Source organism: Moschus berezovskii, chromosome 11 (assembly GCF_049115385.1).
Source record: "Moschus berezovskii isolate FMDL1 chromosome 11, NW_MosBer_1.0, whole genome shotgun sequence".
In the NCBI taxonomy this organism is placed as follows: domain Eukaryota; kingdom Metazoa; phylum Chordata; class Mammalia; order Artiodactyla; family Moschidae; genus Moschus; species Moschus berezovskii.
In genome coordinates, this window is record NC_142470.1 from 59,734,777 (window position 1) to 59,743,655 (window position 8,879).

Consider the following 8,879-nt stretch of genomic DNA (forward strand, 5'->3'; position numbering starts at 1 on the left):
TATGTGACCCCATGGACTGTAGCCCACCAGGCTACTCTGTCCATGCTATTCCCCACGCAAGAATACTGGAGTGGGTAGCCATTCCCTTCTTCAAGGGATCATCCCAATCCAGGGATCAAACCAGAGTCTCTTACATTGCAAGAGGACTACGTCTGAGCCACCAGGGAAGCCGTGAATGACCCCTAGGAAGAGCCATATTCAAGGAGGCTCTTCCTTCACAGAACATGGACAGGTCTGGACATGGCTGTGCCACACCTTTGTCATCTGTACAGTGAGAGGGCAGAACCACCTGATGGTGAGGCTCTTCTAGCTTCAGCAACTGAATCAGGGCTGTACAGCAAGGCCCCTCTGTAACTCAAGTAAACATTTCTGGGCTCACCACCCCTCCCCTCCCCATCACGACCCCAGCCCTTATTTGCTGCGGTTCTTCCAAGCCTCCCCTGTAGCCCCCACCCACTCCCTGACTCCTGCCTTGCTCTCAGCCATCTCCCCATCTGCCCGGCGCCCACCACACGCATCAGAGCCTGGCTAATTCTGCTTTGGCAAACCCTCACCCCTGATAATTCCCCCCAGCATTCCTTGGCAGACTCCTCTTCTCAGCAGAGACTTAAGAGCCAAGAGCAGCCGTGAGCTCATGTTCTGCTTGGCTTTATTACTTCTAGAAAGCCGGCTTCATGGACTAATGTGCTATTAATTATTGCTGCAAGTAATTGAATCCAACTTGAATATTCTGAGACAGCTAAAAAAAAAAAAACCTTCAATGCAGGAGATTGACTTTGAATGTTTTTTTATTGCTTGCTCTGCCTTCAGGTAAAAAATAGAAGGTCGTTGCTGACTATTAAACAAGGGGGCTTAGTAGACCAGCAGTGAGTTAGGAGAGCCTACAGAAATGGAAGGGACGAAGGACACTAATGTGAACTAGGATTTCATATTTGTTAGCTCATTTAAATATCAGAACAATTGACTTTTATTATTTCCAGCTTCCAGGGGATGGGATTGAAGCTTCAATAAGTCCTGGACATCTCTGTTGCTTCAGTGGCTAAGACTCTGCACACCCAATGCAGGGGACCCGGGTTCCATCCCTGGCCAGGGAATTAAAATCCTGCATGCCACAACTAAGACCCAGTGCAGCCAGATAAATAAAAATAAATAAATATATTTTAAAAAGAAGAAGAAGGAGATGGTACGTCCTACAGTTAGTGGCAGAACTAGGTTTGGACGCAAGCCTGTCTCACTCCAGACAGTGTATTCTTCCCTGATGCCCATGACCTTTATATTGTGCAAATATAAGGACAAGGACATCAGTCCACCAAAAGTACACCTACAAAGGCTTTCCCCTGATTGTGAGTGGCAGTACTGACCATTTATTTCATCCAAAAGTAGGGATGGCTGAACATTTTTAGGCCTTAGAGTAAATCACTTAACATTCTGCATAAGTAAGAAAAATTAAAAATCAAATCTAAGCATTACAGTTAGCAAGAAATGATTTTTACTTTGTAATACAGTGATAGAGAAAAATGTGGGAGGGCACATACTTTATGGAGCTTCATTTTGTAAGAAACATTTTATTTTTAATACCCAATTTTATTTTACTTTATTTATACTTTTTGGCCACATGACATGTGGGACCTTAGTTCCTTTGTCTGGAATTGAACCTGAGCCCTTTGCATTATTGGAAGTGCAGTCTTAACCACTGGACCACTAGGTAAGTCCCCACAGAGCTGACTTTTAGAAGTCATTTACTCTCCCATAAGTCCTACTGCCTTAGCTTTCTTTTTTTTTAAAGAATCTTACTCTAGAGAAAGCTCTGAATGTTCCTTAATCCTTCAGTTACAGAAATGTGAACATGTGGTTAAGGACCAATTTCTAGAATGCAAATGCAAATGTAAGTATTTGTTTGAGAACAGAAGGAAATGGCAGCCCACTCCAGTATTTTTGCCAGGAAAATCCCCTAGATAGGGGAACCTGGCAGGCTACAGTCCATGGAGTAGCAAGAGTTAGCCACAATTTAGTGACTAAACCACTGCCAAGGTAGAAACTAAGAGGAGCAGTATGAAGGTTACAGGGTGAAATTTGAACTTTGTAGGGGTGAGAGGAGGGGTGTAGAGAGAAGGCCAAGACAGGAGGGAAGGGAAACTTAGAGACTTGCTTCTTTTGGTAGTTTCAACTCACACTTTAGATTAGGCATCAGGAAACTTCAGCCTGTGGACCAGATCCCATCCTCTACTTGTATTTGTTTAGTGTATAAACTAAGAAGGGCTCGCCAGGTAGGACGAGTGGTAAACAACACGCCTGCCAAGGCTGGAGGCATAAGGGAGGTGGGTTCGATCCCTGGGTTTGGAAGATCCCCTGGAGGAGGGCATGGCAACCCACTGTAGTATTCTTGCCTGGAGAATCCCATGGACAGAGGAGCCTGGTGGGCTACAGTCAGACACGACTGAAGCGACTTAGCACACACATAAGCTAAAAATTGTTGCTGTAATTACTGAAAAAAAAATCAACCATTGAATAAACAACTCCAAGAGTAAACCACACTGTATGTCGGCTACGGACTCTGTATGATAGTGATGTGTCAGTGTAAGTGCATCAGCTGTAACACATGGACCACATTTGTGGGGGATCTTGATGACAGAGGAGGCTGTGCATATGTGGGTAGTGGGGTATATGGGAACTTTCTGCATTTTGCTGTGAACCTAAAACTACTCTAGACCAAAAAAAAAAAAATCTTTTAAAAAATCAAAAGAAGAAGATTTTGTGACACACGAAAATCATGTGAAATTCAAATGTCAGTGTCCATAAATGAAGTTTTATTGGAACACAGCTGTGCACATTTGGTTGTGTATTGCCTGTGGCTGCTTTTATACTGCAAGGTCAGAAGTGAGAAGTTTCTACAGAGACTGAAATATTCACTATCCGGCCCTTTACAGCAAAATGTTTGCTGACACCTGCTTCAGAGAGTTCCTGTTCTTAACCATGTCCCCCATTCCCTTTCTCTCTCTATCTTGCTCATCTTTCTACTTCCCTACCATCCCCTTTACCATTAGGAAAGAAAAAGAAGGAAGGAGCTGCAGACTGAATTCAAAGTGAGAGGGTGTTGAACTTGATAATGCTTGATTTCTGGGGGTTTTTTGTTGTTGTTGCTCAAGCAGAAAATTTTAGTCATCTGGAAATTTCATCTTCTAATTCAAACAACTCTTAGCTTAGACAGACACTGTGTTCATCAGATCCCGTTCATCCCTCACATGGTCATGCCAGATAGATGATGTTGTAATGAATATGGAGATTTCAGACTCAGCTGGAGCCAAGGGCTGAACAAAAAAGTCAAGGTAAAATAATTGTCAAAATAATTTGAGGTCCTGATTCAAATCTTAAGAGAAAGAGAGAAGGAAGAGGCAGGGCTGAATAATCTGCAGAGATGTTGGATTACATCATCACTCTGTGACCCTTCTGGGGTTGGCAGAACCTTCTGGGGTCACTGATGGATGCTGCAACTTGAATCTGTGCTGGAAGAGAATCTCTTTTCATTTACAAAGTGCTGTGATTGTCACTGCTTTCAAAGAACTACAGCTTTGTGTGTGTGTATATGTGCCTGTGTGTGCTCAGTCCTGTCTGACTCTTTGCAACCCCATGGACTGTGGCCCATCAGAGTGTGGCTCCTCTGTCCATAGAGTTTTCCAGGCAAGAATACTGGAGTGGGTTGCCATTTCCGCCTCCAGGGAATCTTTCTGAACCAGGGATCAAACCTGTGTCTCTTGAATCTCCTACATAGGTAGGCAGATTCTTTACCACTACGCCACCTGGGAAGCTCATCCGTGTGCTACAGTTCTACTGTCTGTCTTATTCCTGTCACTAGGCAGGGGTACAGGGACAGGTGTGAGGAGTGGGAGACCATTATTGTCCACTAACTCCAGGAGAAGAGACACTCGTATGTCCTTCTCAGGGCCCAATACTCTGAGCTGCTTTTCTGCATGATGATGGTTGGATGGCATCACTGACTCAATGGACATGAGTTTGAGCAAACTCCGAGAGATAGTGAAGGACAGGGAAGCTTTGGCGTCCATGGGGTCACAAAGAGCTGGACATGACTTAGTGACTGAACAGCAACAACAACCCAGCTTGGTTTTCACCGTGCCTCCTTAGCTTGGTTGGCACTCTGAGAGTCCCACCTCTTGTTGCTTCTCAAGGACTTGAGTTCCTTCTGATGGTTAAATGGCTTTGGCATTTTAGACTTCCTCCCTCACCACCTGTGGGCCTACTCTACTGCGGCTTCTTTCCTCCCCAACCTCCACACGATAGAAATCCTCAGGTTTCATCTTCACTCTCACATAGTTTTCCTGGGAGACTCCCTTCTTCCAAGAGTGAAAATATTTATTTTATACCGATGACTCCAAAATCTATTCTACTTAGTCCTGGTCCTTCTCTAGGGCAACCAGTGTACGTTTCCAAAGCTTTTATATATTCACTTATTAATTATTCATTAGGAACTTGCCCTGTTCTATGACTTTATCAAACACCTTGGCCCAGCATTACCCTATGTAACTATGTAGCAGTGAGTAGCTACAGTAGCTATGAGCCTTGTCCTCAGGAAGAAAGAAGAAAAGAGATACCCAAAGGATGACACAAAACATAATGACCACTGTGATAAATGCCTGGAAAAAGGTACATGGTACTGTGAAGGTGCATATCAAGAGGACATAATATTGGACTGTCCTGGTGGTCCAGTGGTTAAGAATCTGCCTGTTAATGCAGGAGACATGAGCTTGATCCTTGCTCTGGGAAGATTCCAATTGCTATGGGGCAACTAGGCCCATATGCCACAATTACTGAGCCTGTGCTCCAGAGTCTGAGAGCCACAACTACTGAGCCCACATGCTACAACTACTGAATCTGTGCTCCCTACAAGAAGAGGAGCCACCGCAATGAGGAGCTTGTGTCCTCAACTAGAGAGTAGCCGCTGCTCACCCCAGCTAGAGAAAGCCCTCACACAGCAAGGGAGACCCAGTGCAGCCAAAATCAAAGTAGATAAATAAGAGGCATGATATTATTTGGAGGGGGTTAGGGGACTTTTTGGCTGATTCCCTGGTGGCTCAGATGGTAAAGCGTCTGTCTACAATGCGGGAAACCTGGGTTCGAGCCCTGGGTTGGGAAGATCCCCTGGAGAAGGAAATGGCAAGCCACTCTAGTACTATTGCCTGGAAAATCCCATGGACAGAGGAGCCTGGTAGGCTACAGTCTATGGGGTCGCAAAGAGTCGGACACAACTAAGCGGCTTCACTTCAGGGGACTTTACTAAGAAATTAATTACAAGCTAAAGTCTGAAAAAATTAAAAAGAGTTAACAAGATTAAATGGAGAATGTTTGGGCTAGCAGAAATAAAGTAAGTAAAAACCCAGAAGATGGGAAGGAGCATGATGGACTCAGGGAATTAAAAGAAGTCCATGGTGGCTGGTAGCTGGAGTATTTTAGAAAAATGGGAAAGAGTTTTCACTTGCTGCCAGAAAGACAGGCTACAGAAAGATAATATGCAGTCTTCTTTTGATCAATTACATCAGCTTTGATAAATTAGATCAGCTTTGATCAATTAGATAAATTTTGAATGGCTACATGTAACAGAAACATCTTAAATTGGATTAATAAATAAGAAAATGTATTGTCTTATGTAACTGGAAGCTATATGCACAAACAGGCTTGAGAATTGACTTCATCTAACGGCTGTGTTAGTTATCAATTGCGGTGTACCAAATTATCCCTGAAATTAGGCAGCTGAAAACAACATTTATTATCTCACAGTTTATCTAGGTTAAGAATCTAAGAGTGGCTTGGTTGGATGCCTCTGCCCTCTCATGGGGCTGCAGCCAGGGTACCAACCAGGGCTCCAGTCATCCCAAGACATGACTAGGATTGAAAGATCTGCTTCCAAGATCAGTTGAGTGGCTTTGGCAGTGGTTACTCAGTTCTCCAAGGCAGTTAGACTGAGAAACTTGGTTCTTCACCATCTGGGCCTCTCCATAGGTTTGTTGTTATTGCTCAGTTGTGTCTGACTCCTTGCAACCCCATGGACTGCAGCATACCAGGCTTCCCTGTCCTTTACCATCTCCTGAAGTTTGCTCAAACTCATGTCCATTGTGTTGGTGATGCCATCCAACCATCTCATTCTCTGTCATCCCCTTCTCCTCCTGTCCTCAGTTTTTCTCAATATCAGGGTCTTTTCCAATTGGTCAACTCTTCACATCAGGTGGCCAAAGTATTGGAGCTTCAGCATCAGTTCTTCCAATGAATATTCAGGGATGTTTTCCTTTAGGATGGACTAGTTTGATCTCCTTGCTGTCCAAGGGACACTCAAGAGTCTTATCCAACACCACAGTTCTAAAGCATCAGTTCTTCAGCCCTCAGCCTTCTTCATGGTCCAGCTGTCACATCTGTACATGACTACTGGAAAAACCATAGCTTTGACTATATGGACCTTTGTCAGCAAAGCAATATCTCTGCTTTTTAATATGCTGTCTAGTTTTGCCAAAGGAACAAGAGTCTTTTAATATCATGGCTGCAATCATCATCTGCAGTGATTTTGGAGCCCAAGAGGTTTGTGTGCAGCAGGAAAGCTTGCTTTACTGGGTGGAAGTGAGCTAAGACAGAGAGAGAAAATCTGAGGTGGAAGTTGCAGTCTTTTTATCATCTAATATCAGAGATGATGCACCACCACTTCCACCCTATTCTGTGCATTAGAAGAGAGTCTCTAAGTTCTGCCCATACTCAAGGGGAGGAGATTACCCAATGGCATGAATTCAGGAGGCAGGGACCATGGAAGGGGTGCAGCTCAGAGGCCTGCCCACCACAGGCTCCATCTATGCTTTTGGTTCTGCCCCTCCTCTTTGCATCACTGCTTATCAGGGTGGAAACAAGATGGCTACATGACTGAAGAGCTTTATGTCCATGCAAACCTGCATCCTAAGGAAGAGAACAAGATCACGCACAGATGCTGTCCTGGAAAACAATCCCTTTCCTAGAAGTCTCCTCCAAACGTCCCTCCACGTCCCAGTGGTTCACTTGATGAACCATGACTGATTTAAGTCAATCATGGAAATGCCATTTTCCTTTGCCATATTTTCACATTCCCAGGTTCTACTGTGCTTATAAAGGGTCCAGTGACACAGTACCGATGTGTGACATGTAAGAGAACTCTGCCGGGAGGCTTTGGGGGGATATTTATTTGCTTATAAAAGGGGACGATCAGACTTCCCTGGTGGCGCAATGGATGAGAATTTGCCTGCCAATGCAGGGGACATGAATTTGATCCCTGGTCTGGAAAAATTTCATATGCCAAGGGGCAACTAAGCCTGTGGACCACTACTGAAGCCCTAATGCTCTAGAGCCCATGCTCCATAACGAGAGAAGCCTGCACACAGCAACAAAGAGTAGCCCCTGATCGCCACAAGTAGAAAAAGTCATACAAAACAACGAAGACCTAGCACAGCCAAAAATAATATAATTTTTTTTTAAAGAAGACTATCATTTGAAGCAATGCCCCACTCACCAACTTCTCCAGGCTTCCTACTTTTAAATATAGTTGTAACATCTGGTGCTATAGCAGCCTTCCTGTGCTCATGAGGTGACAGATGGGAGGGCCAACAGCCAACATACTGAAGATGAGAGCAGAAAGATTATGGGTCTTTGACAACATTGTGGAGCAACTACATTAAACAAGGAACATGTATGGGTTGATTAAAGGTCTTTATTGCTTAGGCTACTGTGAGTCAGGTGCTCTACTGCTTGCATCTCAACATAGCCTGTGTGTGTGCCTAGTTGCTCAGTCATGTCTGATTCTTTGTGACACTTTGGACTGTAGTCTGCCAGGCTCCTTTGTCCATGGGATTCTCCAGGCAAGAATACTGGAGTGGGTTGTCACGCCTTCCTCCAGGCTATCTTCCCGACCCAGGAATTGAACTTGTGTCTCCTGCATTGCATTCAGATTGTTAACCTGCTGAGCCATAGGGGAAACCCTCAACACAGCCTAGCTGATAACATTTTTCATAGGAGTGAGGTAGAGGATTGCTAAGCAACTAAGAATATCCTTCAGAGACCATGTTAAGAATTGAGGTCTTTTTCTAGAAACAGTCAGATTCGTGTTTTTGAAAGATTGGAGGGTAATTGGAGAGAAGGGCAATAGAACAGAAGCAGAGAAAGGGTAGGAGGTGATTAGAATATCCAGGAGAAAGGTCCTTGTCTAATGTTTGGGGCAAATGAAAGTAGGACTTGCATTGGAAGCAGAAAAGGGATGGAGGTAAATGACTGGGGTTGAGAGGAGTGGGGAGAGTTGAAGCAACCATGTGGGAAACTCTTTAGGAAAGTCCTAATCTTTTTGTAAAGATTCGGGGTCTGTTTCTTCTTTTTTCTGAAAATGTTTGAAACATACACATCCCAAAACTTTTTGCTTTTGAGAAGTTCTATTTAGAAGCTTTCAAATACTTAGTTTCATTTTGTTTTCTATGAACAAATTCTATGTGTCTCTAGTGCTTTCCCTATGAAAGCAGGAGTGAATGAATTGGGAGGTGAGATTGAGGATAACTTCCTCTTTATCATTCAATCTGTACCTCTGTTGTCAAAGGTAATAAATTACCTTTGATGGTAATAAGTTATCATTTAGAAATAAAACACATAATGTATTTCAAAAGATCCTCTTGATTTTTAAAGTAATTGCACGGCATGAGGTGCTTACTTCTGAATGGAATATCTCAACCTTTGAAGAAGCTTTAACTCTTACAGAATTGCTTAGATTTTTAGGAAAAAGAAATTAAGCTATAGGTGGTTCAAGGTGCCCATTCTGCCTTATTATAAAACAATACTGAATGGACTGAATCTACCTGTCTGATTCATCTTTG